Below are 12383 nucleotides of genomic sequence, written 5' to 3'. Positions count from 1 at the left end.
CAGGGTGGCTGGTTGGCTCATCTGGTTGGATTCCAATGATAACCAGGTCAAGGCCATGGGTGCTGTTTTTGTTCCAGTGATCTCAGCAGTGTCAGTATCATACAGGGGACATAAAAGGACATAATATTATCATTGCAAGTTCTTGGACAGTTCTAGGCTGAACTGTGTCAAACTCAAAGTTGTACTCTGATACGTAAAATGAGAACAGGTCATAATTTAAGGTTGCCTAATTCCATACCGCGTGTGTCAGACCTCATGATGCGCCTACATTTAACTCTGGTTTAGGTATTTGCCAATAACTCTTGCTAGCACATGGTGCACCAGCCCTCTTCCTCCTTGGTCAAAATATTCCCAGTAGAAAAAAATATTAGATTTGGCTTTTGCAGATCATGCTCATACAACAGATGAGGCATCTGCATCGTGAGAGACTGCCCTGCTGTGAATGAAAAAGCGGGATCCAAACCCAGGTCTTCTCAACGCCAAAGAGAAATCCAGTAACGGTGGAAAGACGCCATGCCTTCCTCTCGATCCGCTGTGAACTGAACTCCTTTACATCCATTTGTGTACACTCACCTCTGCTCTAAAAGGGAAAAATACATTTGACAGATGAGTCCGCACCCTGATTTTCACAGGATCTTCTTCAGGTTGCAGCTCTGGGTAAGACGGACTTGAGAATGATGCTATGAATCATGCCTCTCCTGGATGGAGACACAAACACCTCTCTGCTCACTGCTGCACGGTGAAATATGGTTGTGGGAATGCACGCATCCAGTACCACACTCAGATCTGTGAAAGCTTAGTTCAAGACCAGCACCTAGCAGGGTGCCTGACAGAGAGGAGGCACGTGACAAATGTTTATGGAATGAGCGTTGCATTTAAGGCGCGAGGATGGCTGGATACAGAAAGGAATCATTTTAAAACTATACATATCCTGTGCACTTGAATCTGAAAGGAGAAGTATTCCTAATTTTATCTTAATTTGTAATTTAACAGAGTTAACTTCCTCCAAAGTAATTACTTGTTAATACGTTTCTAATGTGTTTCTAATGTGGTGGAGCTACTATGCTGGGGCTTTTCATTTAGAAAGCTAGCAAGGCTCCGAATTAACCTGTCTCCTAAGCCTTCCTCTTGGCAGTTTCCCTGAATGTCATTCTGCGGGCTGACTCCGGTTCCTGGGAAAGCACAGCTTCCTGAGATGTCAGCAGTGGGAGTTGAGTGGACCCAGGGCTCTGTCCCACCCACTGGGTCCCCGTCCTGTCCTCCCAGAGCTGCGGGGGGGCCACTGCCCTCAGGTCACATCTAAGTTACCTAGGTTGAAAGTCGCAGAAGCACAGCTACCCGTACTTCCCCCCAAACCTGTTTCTTGATTACCTCTCTCAAGAAGAGAAAATGTAATATTAGCACATGTCTCCCACCAAGAGTCAAATAGTACATGTGGGCTCAGAGAGGGTACAGATCAAGACAGTGGAATGAGAATAAATTGGGGGAAATGATACCATGTTCTATAATCACATGCATTTCCTTTGCCTCAAACCTTGATTTATTTATTTTGGCTATGCTGGGTCTTCATTGCTGCAAGGGCTTTTCTCTAGTTGCAGAGAGCAGGGGCTACTCTCTTCTTGCGGTGCTCAGGCTTCTCATTGCAGTGGCTTCTCTTGTATAGCACAGGTTCTAGGGCACTTGGGCTTCAGTGGTTGCAGCTCCTGGGCTCGAGAACACAAGCTCAGTAGTTGTGGCACCCAGGCTTAGTTGCTCCGAGGCATGAGGGATCTTCCCAGATCAGGGATGGAACCTGTGTCTCCTGCGTTGGCTGGAGGATTCTTTACCACTGAGCCACCAGGGAAGCTCGGACTGCTTCTCTCAGTCCTGCAGATTCCGTGCTCCTGACGCTGAAGGCGGGAACTTGGCTGGACCCAGTGCGTCCCCTGGGAGCCCTGCCCCAGGCTTGGGCCCCCTCAGCGCTCTCTTCATGAGCTGAGATACAGTACACCTCAAGGTCAAGCCCAGACCACAGACAATATCACTGAAAGATAGCCATAGTTGAAAGGCTGATGTTGTAAGACTTTCTCAAGTTACTCCTAAAACATTTGTATAAAGTAGAATTACTTTCTGTTTGACTATTTACTGATAAAAGTTGACCATCAGTTATTTATTAAGCTTTTCCTATGTGGAAGATACCATACCCTGGATTTGTGGAGGACAATACTAGTTGTGGTTATATTCGCTGCATTGCCCTCAGAAAGAGTACATTAAGCCAGAAAGAGACCAACCATGATGTACAACTAATCAAATAAATTAAGGTTTATCTTTTCAACAGAAGCTGCACAGGTATCATAGAGAATGAGGTGGATATTTGCGCACTGATGTGCTGTCATCGCCAAGTCATACTGTTGTATTGATAAAAAAATGTCTAGGGACCTCCTTGGTAGTCCAGCAGTTGGGACTCTGTGCTTCCACTTCAAGGGTGCACGTTCCATCTCTGGTGGGGGAACTAAAATCCCACAAACTGCACAGTGCAGCCAAAAAAAAGTCGAGATGCAGAAGAATGTATGTGTTATGTTCATAGCTGTGGGAAAAAGGACAGAGGAATTTGTAAGAAAACGTATGTTTTCTTACACACATATATACATATATGTACATATATGTATGCATATGCCTATATCCATATGTTTGTAAATGCATAGATGTGTCTGGAATGATACAAAAAGGACTAGCAATAGTGACTGCCTCTAAGGCAGTTGTGGATGGCAGATACTTTTTCCTGTGCAAGCTGTCTCGTACAGTTTCAATTTTCTACTATATGTACAAATTACTTTTAATTTAAAAAATAGCTTATAAAACTAACAATAAAAGATAGTGCATGGGAAGTGGTGGACGAATAGTGTACAAACAACGTGAAAGGCCCTCAGAGGAGGGCAAGCTTGCTCCAGGCTGGGGGTCAGGATGGCTCATGGGGAGATGAGGACATCTGAACTGAGGTACCTGGGGTGGGTGGGCTTTGGGGTGCTGCTGGGGACCATAGAACAGGGCAGTGTCCCCATCAGAAGGTACAGAATAGGTAAACTTGGAGTCAGATGAGGTAAATCAATGAACCTTTGCCTGGGTGGAGGAATGCAGTGGCATTTTATTCACTTAATGCACGCACGGGATCATTCTAAAATGCATTTTAAGATGCTTATGAGATAACAACAGAAAATTATTAAAGGAGAAATACAAATGGAAGTCAGGACTTTGGAGAAAATATAAAATTTCTAATGAAAAGGATTAAGCCAATACTGGACTTTGCAATTTTATCTGAGCCTCTTGATAACCAGCATAAAAAGGGAAACTATAAACTCATAGCTTTTTCTATGGAAAGGATGGTATACCAGCTCTGTGAATACCAGTTCTTTCTGTTGAATTTTACAAGAAAGTGTCACATGGGAATTCTCACAGATGGTGAGTTGTGGGCAGGAGCAGTATCAGCAGGATAATGTTCAAAGTCTCTTGGTTGAAGGGCATCCAGGATGCAGAGGGTCACTGGTTAACTCAATGAAGTTCTTGGAAGAGTGGACAGATAGCATGTCTCTGAGGGAGTTTTCTCTGAACGTCCCTCTCTGGGCTGGGAGTTCTTTGTGTTGTTGGGTGTTTGTGTGCTTGGCTTGTAATTAGAGCCAGCCAGCGGGTGACGTGAGAGCAGGGCCGAGGTGGCTGCCAATCTGTATTACTGGTCGACAGCCAGGCACATGTTTTAGGACCAGACAAACACAAGTGTTTGAAACTCTTGAGAGTCCCTGGACAGCAAGGAGATCAAACCAGTCAATCCTAAAGGAAATCAACCCTGAATATTCATTGGAAGGACTGATGCTGAATCTGCAATACTTTTGTCAGCTGATGCGAAAAGCCGGCTCATTGGAAAAGACCCTGCTGTTTAGAAAGATTGAAGGCAGGAGGAGAAGGGGGTGACAGAGGATGAGACAGTTTGATGGCATCACTGACTCAATGGACATAAGTTTGAGCAAACTCTGGGAGATAGTGGACAGGGAAGCCTGGCGTGCTGCAGTCCACGGGGTTGCCAAGAGTCAGACACAACTTAGTGACTGAACAACAACAACAAACAGAAGTGTGAACGTCCTACCAGGAAAGCAGAGAAAGCTGCTAACAAGTAGAGTTTCACCAGGATGACAGGCAACTCTGCTTTTCCCCTAGTGTGGGGCCATGGGTGTCCCTTGAGACAAATCCAGGATTATCCTCAGAGAGAAGCTTTGCCTATTCCAGAGCTCGAGTAATTGTTTATCTGATGCTCCAATATTCAACACTGAAGGAAGATGTCAGGTATGACCTTGGTCCAATGGCAGTTTATGGAATGGAACTGAGGAAAGAGAGACCAGTGGGGTGGGGGGCAGGTATTGTAATAGTTTGAAAGCCTGGACAAGGGCAATGGGTGTGAGATGCAAGGCGAAAGGGTTCTAACGCCCTAGAGAGAGAGAGAACTGGCAGGTCTTTGCGACTGAATACGGGAGCCAAGGGAGAGTGAAGTTTGGCCCTGAGACTGGGAGCCCAAGACATTTACAAGGACAGCAGAAATGGCAGAAACAGAGAAGGTGTCAAGAGGGAAAGCTTGTGTGGGGGAAGATACATTTGTTTTTAGACATGCTGATTTTGAGATAATGGCGAATATCAGTTAGCCTAAGATAAAGGAATGAAGCTGGATTCACACTTGGAAGCCACCTAAATAAAGAAGATTCCTGATGGAAGTACATCGTTTCACCTACAGAATCATCTTGCTGAAAAATAAACTTGAATCAGCTCACACCTCTCCATCTGACCATAGTTTAGTGGAAATTTGGATGGGTGGAGGGATCGATGTGTTAAACAACCCCAGGGGGATGTGATCAGCAAAATTCACAGGGTGGATTTTGGGCACCAAGGAATGGGTGTTTTCTACAAATAAATTGTGGGAGCTGGGGGTGTAGGAAAAGAAAAAAGAGGAATCAAATGATTAAGGGAGATTTATTAAAGAGTGACGTGTGTGGACCTTATTTGGATCCCGATCTGAACAAAGAACAAACCAACTCTTTAAAAACTTTATGAGACAACTGAGGAAATGTGACTGCTTGGATATTTGCTGATATTATGGGATTCTTCTTCATTTTTAGACATATTAATGTTTTCATGGTTAAGGCTTTTTAAAGGGCCCTTACATTTTAAAAGGGCTGCTCTGGTGGCTCAGTGGTAAAGAAACTGCCTGCTAGCGCAGGAGACATGGATTCAATCCCTGGGATGGGAAGATCCCCTGGAGAAGGGAATGGCAACCCACTCCAGTATTCTTGCCTGGAAAATCTCACAGACAGAAGGAGCATGGTGGGCTACAGTCCATGGGGTCACAAAAGAGTCGAACATGACTTGGAGACCAAACAACAACAACATTTTAAAAATACACTGGAATATTTACAGATGAACTGATATGATTTCTGAGATTTGCTGCAAAATAATCTGGTGGGGGGCATGGGGAATGGTGGGGTACAGACAAAACAAGAGTGGCCATCAGTGAATGACTGTTGGACTTGGGTGGTGTTACCTGGGGACAGGGTAAGGGATCATTACACGATTCTGTCTCTCTCTGTGTTTAAACATTCCATAATAATAGGGTAAAAACAAATGGAGTGCTCACTCTGTGGAAGTACATTTCCTTTTAAAAGTAAGTGTCTATACCCAGGGGAGCAGGTAACCCAGAACAGAAAAGCCTGGGAAAGTCTCATATTTAAGGTGAAATCAGGAAATGAGGGACAATAGGTGGAACAGAACCAGAGCGTCCTCCTGGTTTGGAATTCAGCAAACTAGAGTTTGAGTTTAGCTCTAACTCTTACTAGCTTTGTCATTGTGAGCACATCGTTGACCTTTGTAGGCCTATGAGCCTCAGTTTCCTTATCTGTAAAGTGGGGGTAATAACTGCATCTCCTCCACAGAGTCAATACAAGCTTTAGAGGAAATGATGCGTGTAAACCATCTGACCTGCCTGACACAAAATAAGTGCTCATAAACATTAGTTGTTAGCACTGATGTTTTATCACTGATCAGTGTGGTCAGAAAACTGGAAGTGTTACTGTCATGTCCGACTCTTTGCCACCCCATGGACTGTAGCCCACCAGGCTCCTCTGTCCATGGGGATTCTCCAGGCAAGAATACTGGAGTGGGTTGTCATGCCCTCCTCCAGGGGATCATCCTGACCCAAGGATCAAACCCAGGTCTCCCACATTGCAGGCAGATTATTTACCATCCAAGCCACCAAGGAAGCAGTGATGTTTTACCACTGATCAGAGCGGTCATGAAATGTGAGAAAACAGCCAGAGCATGTAGTGTGATGGAAGGCAAGAGAAAATTGTAATGAAAGGGCAGTGATGTTAGTGTCATGTTACAATCAAGGAATCTGTTACTTTCATTGGATGATGTAATTTGGAGCTCACCGGGGACCACAAAGAGGTGGCGTGTGCCACCTGATGACAAGGAACTGGGTTAGGAGTGGTGATGAATCACTGGGAGCAATGGCTAAGTGAAGTGTTTTTCCTTATTTGGCGATGAAAGAAAGAAAACGGATGGAGCAGCAAAAAAAGGGGGGCTTTTCTCACAGTAAAAGGGGCTCTCGGGGAGAGGAAGAAGCCTGTGGAAAAGGAGGGAGGAGGATGCTGAGCCTGGAGCAGAGTCCTCAGCTACAGAGAAGAGATGGAGGTTAGAGATTCAGGGGAGGAGACTGACAGTGAGTTAGGTGGAGAATGAAAGCCGGACAAAGCCATGAGAGCAATCAGGGTTTGTGAGGACCCCGAAAGGCACTGGGAGGGAGGAAAAATAATGGAAGGGAAAAGATCAGAAGGAGACGCTTGGAGAGTGACAGTGAGAACAGGGAGTGGGGGCATGCCATCAGGGCTGGTGGCTGAGGCTATGAGGCTGGTGACAAGCGAGAGCAGGTTTGTGGTGCAGACTGGGGTCCCCTGCAGGCAACATCTGCACCTGGCCTGGTGGCAGAGACTGTGGCCTCCGATGACTCATCTAGGGTGACTGGAGCATCCACAGTGGCCCGTGGAGGAGCAGAGACCTCCAGCTTCCCGGGGTGGAACTGCAGGTGCTGGAGGTCGGGAATTGCTGGGAACACATCCTGGAGAGCCGAGCCAGGGAAAAACAGGACAAAGCCAAGCCGGCCCGGGAGACACAGGGGCCAGACCAGATGTGTTGAAACGTGACATCCTGCCTTTGTTACTACTGCGCCCTTTCTCCACTGGTAGTCCTCAGCTCCACCTCCCTCTGCCCCATCTCTGAGCCCCATATGAAGGACAAGGGGACAGCATATTACCTGGTAAAAGGAGAAAACCTGGAAATTTAGGGCTTTGCTTAGTGTGAAAACTCCCGAGTCTAAATGTCATGACCTTTCAACAAAGGAGATTAGGAGCTGGGAAGAATATATCTGAAATCTAGATTAAACTGGATTATGGTATTGACATGTTGTATCTTTTTTATACTCAGGTCTGGCCTCCCCTTCTTTTTGTCCCCCGATATTCATTGCCCCTCTTCCACACCAGTGGGATTTTAGCTGGGGACATGTCTGCTCGGAATACAGACTGTGTATCTCAGCCTCCCTTGCAGCTACGTGTGATTAAGCTGCCCGGCAGTATGTGAGCAAGAATGCTGTATGTGAGCATCTGAGGAGCTTCCAGAAAGATAGCTGCTGTACACCCTACACCCTTTCTTGATTCCTTCCTGGAATTCCAGCCCGGCCTCCGTCTTGGAGCACAAAGACAGCCTCAGGATGGCCAAGTGAAGCTGAAAGAGAATTAATCCCTGAAGATTTGGAGTGAAATGGGTATCAGCCCAACACTGTCTGTACTTGAACTTCTGCAGAATTGGGATCAAATTTGTATTTTGTTTATGCTAATGTTATCTGAGAATTTTTTGTTATGTGCTGCCAAGCCTGACTCTACTGACATGTCAAGTATTAAAATTAGTAGGTAAAAAAAAAGATAACATAAAAGATAAAGACATGATATTTATAAGAAGAGAATAAAATTACAGAAATAAAATTATAAGCCAAATTATCATCGATTAGACCAACCTATAACAATGAGTACTTTTTTTTTTTTAAACAATGTGTTCTTAAGAATATTCAGGGGGAGACTTCCCTTCTGGTCCAGTGGCTAAGACTCTGCTCTCTCCATGCAGGGGACCCAGGTTTGATCCCTGATCAGGAAACGCAAAGCCACATGTCACAGCTAAGGATCCTGCATGCCGAAACAAAGACCTGGCACAGCCAAATAAAGCAATAAATCAAAAATAAGGATGAGATGGTTGGATGGCATCACCAACTTGACGGACATGAGTTTGAGTAAGCTCTGGGAGTTGGTGATGGACAGGCAAGCTTGGTGTGCTGCAATCCATGGGGTCGCAAAGAGTTGGACATGACTGAGCAACTGAACTGAAGCATTTTTTAAAAGTATATTCAGTGACTTATTCAACAGGTTTATTGTGTCAGGCCTGCATCAGATTGGGAGCATGCCATAAAGAGGCCAAAATCCCTGACCTTTTGTGGGAAAATCATAATACACATATGATGGGAGGAATAAGCAGGGGGTGCCATGGGCACATAGGCTCCTCCTACAGCCTGAGGGAGGGGTCAGCACCAGCTTTCTCAGAGCTGAGCCCTTAGGAACACGTAGGATCTGTTAGACAAAGAAGAGGGAAGAAGTAGGGTGCCAGGCAGCAGGATCTGCTGTGCAAACACTTGGACTTGAGGCAGTATAGCACTTTTGGAGGGCTGCAAAAAGAGCAGTTAAAAATGAGGTTTGTTCATGCAGAACAAGGCTGAGACATGACAAAACAGAGCCCCAAAACATGCATTAGCAGAGGCCTCCAGTGAAATGGAATGAGACATTACTCAGCATAATGTCTTCAAGTTTCATCTATGCGGTAGCACGGGTCAGAATTTCCTTCCTCTTTAAGGCTGAGTAATATTCCATTGTATGTAGAGACCACATTTGTTCATCCACACATCCCCGGACATTCGGGTTGTTTCCACCTTTTAGGAGCTACCACATTTGTTTTGTTTTGTTTGTTACCACCTGTGGTGGAGGCTTAGTTACAGTAAAAAGAGTTGGGAGAGAAGTCTGCAGGGAGAGGATGAAACCCAGAGCAGAATAGGAACAGAATCCATTCCTTCTTTTTTGCAAATGTGGCAACTGAAGTCTGAATAGCTCAAAGTCCCAAAGAACTAGGGTCTTCTGACCTTCAGACTGCTTTTTCTTCTAGTGCCATTTTTACCACAAAGCTAGTCTGAATCCAGCTGAACCTCATGACAGTCGAGAGCTATGGGTACTGCCAGATGCAGAGATCTGAAAGCTTGAGGGCAGAGGTCGGAACCCCATGGCAGGATGTCACACCTGCACAGAAACAGAGCTGGAGGGACTGTCCCAGTAAAACTGTCAGCATGCTTCGGTCTCCTCTCTGTGGGACCTTCCTCTCCACCTTGGCTGTTCACATGCTCTCATGTGTCCATCTTCTTCCCTTCCTTGCTCTCAGCAGGATAAGAACCATCTCTGCTGAGCAGGTAAAAGATTATGTAGGTGTTAGCTCCCAGTTCCAGTGACACCCCTCTCAGGGAGATTTATATTTTAACAGGCAACTTCAGAAAATGGATAGTGTTAGGACCCAAGAGAATGAGACTCTGAGGGTGGAACAATACAGGGCGAGTGTAGGGTATTCATGTAGGAGATGCCTCCTCTGCTTGGTGGGGGCGGGGGTGGGGGGGGTGGGGGGGGTGGGGAGCTCCGTTAGAAGCAGCGGGAAGTTGCCCACCCAGCCTCCTTCCCAGGCAGAGTGCAGGCTCATTCACAAACATCTTAGGTCTCTGTTTCTTTTCTTTCTCAGAATTCTTCCTTGAGAGAAAATACATCTTGTGTTTATTTAACCACCCACATCACATGCACTATAGCTTTCTGCATGAAAGTTTTCAGTCAAACCTAGGATAATTAACCACTGGCCAAATATTTCAAACTTGGGTGAAGGAGTCAAGGATATAGAAGTGTTTTGGTTGCCATTTTGCTACTTTATTCTCCAGGTTTATCATGGGTAAATAATAATAAATAAATACTGTCATTGAAGAATATCTTCCTTCTTTAGCCTTTGACAGTGAACACCAGACAAGATATAGCTTCACTGGGGCTTCCCTGGTTGTCCAGTGGTTAAGACTTCATGCTTCCACAAAAGAAAAAAAAAAAGAGAGAGATAAAATCATCCTGAATATTCATTAGAAGGACTGATGCTGAAGCTGAAGGTCCGATATTTTGGCCACCTGATGTGAAGAACTGATTCATTAGAAAAGACCTGATGCTGGGAAAGAGTGAAGGCAGAAGAAGAAGGGGACGACAGAGAATGAGATGGTTGGATGGCATCACTAATTCGATGAACGTGAGTTTGAGCAAGCTCCAGGAGTTGGTGAAGGACAGGGAAGCCTGGCATGCTGCAGTCCATGGGGTCACAGAGAGTCAGACACGACTGAGGAAGTGAGCTGAACTGAACTTAATTAATAATCTGCCTTATTTTCCTTTGTCCATTTTTATTAGTTTCACACACACACATATCACCTTGCTCCTGCATTCTACATAGAGTACCACAAATTCTAGACACACCAGCATCCTCTGTACCTTACTACAAGGATTGTTTTTTATACAGGGTATCCCAATTGTCTCTGATATCAGCTATTACCCACAGATAAATGCAAGCATATATAAATCCTCCTTGAGGAGTCATAGTTTATGAAAAAGTAACTTATTTCCTTTATATATATATATACATATATATGTATATACATGCATTATATATATATATATAGATAGATAGAGAGAGAGACAGAGAGAGAGGGGCTTCCCGGGTAGCGCTAGCAGTAAAGAACCTGCCTGTCAATGCAAGAGCCATAAGAGATATGGGTTCAATCCCTGGGTCGGGAAGATCCCCTGGAGGAAGGCATGGCAACCCACTCCAGTATTCTTGCCTAGAGAATCCCATGGATAGAGGAGCCTGGTGGGCTACTGTCCACTGTCACAAAGTCAGACACGACTGGAGTGACTTAACATGCAACATATATATATAGGCTTCCCTGGTGGCTCAGATGGTAAAAAATCTGCCTGCAACATGGGAGACCCGGGTTCAGTCCCTGAGTTGGAAAGATCCCCTGGAGGAGGAAATGGCAACCCACTCCAGCATTCTTGCCTGGAGAATCCAATGGACAGAGGAGCCTGGTGGGCTACAGTCCATGAGGTCATTCCATGGACTAACATTTTCACTTTCATACACACACATACATAATTCATATATAATTTTATTATTTCCGTGAAAATCAAATGTCTCCAATGACAAAACAGAATGTATAGGACAGTAGCAGGAACTATGAGTTATCTAGTATTTCAAGGCTGGCAGGATACATTATCCTCACATGATCCTCACAGACACAGTGGTCAAAATGACAAATAGTTGCTTAATTTATAAATGTAGACCCTTGGTCTCAGATGTAACTTGCAGAAGGTACAAGGCTATCTGATTTAGACCTGAGTCTTTTAATTCCAAATCCCACCCTCTCTCCTCTTTGCTACCTGTTGGTCATCACTGTCTGCATATCTCTGCTGAGCTGACTGCCCAATCAGCTTGAAATCTCTGCTAAAACCAACAAATGTAGCAAATGGCAATCTTAGATCTCAGCCTCAATGTGTGATTCTCTCAAGGCGTCACTTAATCAGGCTTGACATTTTTAAATAAGGCTGAAATGTATGTTGTTGTAGATATGTTCTTTATATTTATTTATTTACTTTTGTTAGGTCATGCTGTGCAGGTTTCAGGATCTTAGTTCCCCAACCAGGGATTGAACCCTCACCCTCAGCAGTGAAAATGCAGAACCTTTAACCACTGGACCACTGCAGGGAATCCCCTCTTAAAAGTAGCTATTTGTAAAAAATGTTTCACTATAAACCATTTCTTAATAATCCTTTACCATTCTATAGTTTGGAAATAAGATTTTTTTTTAAGGTTTAAAAACTGAAAAACAGAACTAACTAAAATGTAAGTAAAATATAGGATTTTTACTAAATCACAGTAAATAAAATGTTTTCTAAACTCAAAATTACCCAAGCTGACATATGCAAAAGAAGCCATTTCTCTCACATTTTTTAAACCCTTATCATTTGTTTATAATAATTATTTGGTGAGTCCCATAAACAGATCTGATACATGCTGAGAGAATACTTTTGTGTAGAAATAGTAAATAATTATAATACATGTTTTTTCTCCTTTAAATACTTTAAATACATTACTTTTATTTTTATATAATTTCATTGATTTTTTGTTGTTATTTTATTAAAGAAATAAGC

The 12383-nt window shown here is 44.2% G+C and overlaps 1 long non-coding RNA gene across 1 annotated transcript; it reads left to right on the top strand.

Moving 5' to 3' along the window:
• Positions 1-3687: 3687 nt before the first annotated feature.
• Positions 3688-8308, top strand: LOC133260462 (uncharacterized). The gene is made up of 2 exons (XR_009740819.1): positions 3688-4314; positions 7498-8308. It is a non-coding gene; the product is annotated as an uncharacterized LOC133260462 (long non-coding RNA).
• Positions 8309-12383: the final 4075 nt, after the last annotated feature.

Source organism: Bos javanicus, chromosome 14, assembly GCF_032452875.1.
Source record: "Bos javanicus breed banteng chromosome 14, ARS-OSU_banteng_1.0, whole genome shotgun sequence".
NCBI lineage: Eukaryota > Metazoa > Chordata > Mammalia > Artiodactyla > Bovidae > Bos > Bos javanicus.
Note: the sequence above shows the minus strand (reverse complement) of the source record. Positions and strands in the feature narration are given on the sequence as shown.